The following is a 2,188-nucleotide window of genomic DNA, read 5'->3' as shown; positions in this document are numbered from 1 at the left end:
TTGGAAGTGGGCAATAGTACAACACAGGACAGCAGGATCTGGGTGGACCAGAAATCAGGGGCTGCTTTTCAGACCCTGTCGAGACATTCGGAGTTTTTCAACAGCAGGAATTCAGAATGGTTAATACCAAACTTAATGATAGTGCTGATTTTAAACCCAAGATTTGTGGAAAACTCAGAATGCAAGGGAATCAAGTGAAACACGCCCTCGCCCCGGGCTTCTCCTGTCTCTCTCCTATGGGCTGTCTGTTCCCTTCAGTGACTTTATGGGGTCCCCTGCAAGCCTAGCTTTGAATTTTCCTGTATTAGTCTCAGTTTAGCCTCTCAGAACCTGTGGTTGTCAGTATATTACCAAGGAAACTCCTCATTTGAAGTGGGAACCACCTCTATAGGCTATAAATATAAAGCAATTAGCCTCTCAAGTGCCTTATTATAAAACATATCAAGGACACCTACATGGCCTCCCAGATTAGAGGATAGAATTTCTGTCGAGAGAAGGCCCTTTTTTAAAGGTTGACTTTTTAATAGAATGCAGGGGGTAAAAAAGAACAAACCCATAGATAATTTTAAAAAAAACCCTATCTCAATCAGCAAATTTGGGCATGTCTTTTATTATTCTTCACTCTCCAAATCCTTGATTCATTGAATAGCCATTTCTAGGGCCAAGTCTGGTCGTAGTTATCCAAATAAAAGCACGGAGGTCTTTTGGTGCTGAATAAGTAGTGGAGATAAGTTGCTAAAGGGAAGGTAGATAATACAACCTTTGGGAAAAGTAATCTGCTGATGTTTCTTAATTTAAAAATATTTCTTAATTGACAAATTGAAAATACGCATACTCTTTGACCCAGAAATTCCACCTTTGGAAATGCATTCTATGGCAATGAGAGTGAACCCACAGGGATATATGTACATAAACACATGATTACTGCAGAATTATTTGTTGTAGCAAAAACCAAAACACTGTAAACTACAGACTAACCATGAACAGTGGAATGAACTGATATGCTCGGCACGTCCACCGTGTAGAATACCATGCAGCTATTTTTTAACGTAGGGGAGAGCACAGGTGCAGTCCTCAGCTACCACAGATTACGCAGTCGAGATTCCCACGTTTGGGGAAACTGCAAGGGTTGGATGCAATGGATAGGCCTCCCTTGGGAAAACCACCTTTGAGTTTGTGGTGACTCCCCTGCTGGGTGATGAAAGTGAAAGAGGAGAGTGAAAAAGTTGGTTTAAAACTCAACATTCAGAAAACTAAGATCATGGCATCTGGTCCCATCACTTCATGGCAAATAGATGGGGAAACAATGGAAATAGTGACAGGCTTTATTTTGGGGGGGCTCCAAAATCACTGCAGATGGTGACTATAGCCATGAAATTAAAAGACACTTGCTCCTTGGAAGAAAAGCTATGACCAACCTAAACAGCATATTAAAAAGCAGAGTCATTACTTTGCCAACAAAGGTCAGTCTAGTCAAACCTATGGTTTTTCCAGTAGTCATGTATGGATATGAGAGTTGGACCATAAAGAAAGCTGAGCACCAAAGAATTGATGTTTTTGAACTGTGGTGTTAGAGAAGATTCTTGAGAGTCCCTTGGACTGCAAGGAGATCCAACTGGTCAATCCTAAAGGAAATCAGTCTTGAATATTCATTGGAAGGACTGATGCTGAAGCTAAAACTCCAATACCTTTGGCCACCTGATATGAAGAATTGACTCATTTGAAAAGACCCTGATGCTGAGAAAGATTGAAGGCGGGAGGAGAAGGGGAAGACAGAGAATGAGATGGTTGGATGGCATCCACTGACTTGATGGACATGAGTTTGAGCAAGTTCCAGGAGTTGGTGATGGACTGGGAAGGCTGGGGTGCTGCAGTCCATGGGGGTCACAAAGAGTTGGATATGACCGAGCGACTGAACCGAATATTTATCGTAGGATACTGAACACAGTTTCCTGTGCCGTATAGTGTTGGATCTTGTTGTTTATCCTTTCCACATAGAATAGCTTGTATCTGCTATTCCCAAACTCCCAGTCCATCCCTCCTCCACCCTTACCCCCCGGCCACTACAGTCTGTTCTCTTTGTCCATGAGTCTGTTTCTGTTTCATAGATCAGGTCATCTGTGTCATATTTTAGATTTCACATATAAGTGATACTTTAAGATCTGTCTCTCTCTGACTTACTTCACTT

General features: G+C 41.9%; 1 pseudogene; it reads right to left on the bottom strand.

The window, feature by feature from the left end:
• Window positions 1-1,050: 1,050 nt before the first annotated feature.
• Window positions 1,051-1,203, bottom strand: LOC138095632 (U1 spliceosomal RNA; annotated as a pseudogene).
• Between the last annotated feature and the right edge of the window lie 985 nt (window positions 1,204-2,188).

This window comes from Capricornis sumatraensis, chromosome 19, assembly GCF_032405125.1.
Source record: "Capricornis sumatraensis isolate serow.1 chromosome 19, serow.2, whole genome shotgun sequence".
Taxonomy (NCBI): Eukaryota; Metazoa; Chordata; class Mammalia; order Artiodactyla; family Bovidae; genus Capricornis; species Capricornis sumatraensis.
This window is presented reverse-complemented; position numbering and strand designations above follow the sequence as displayed.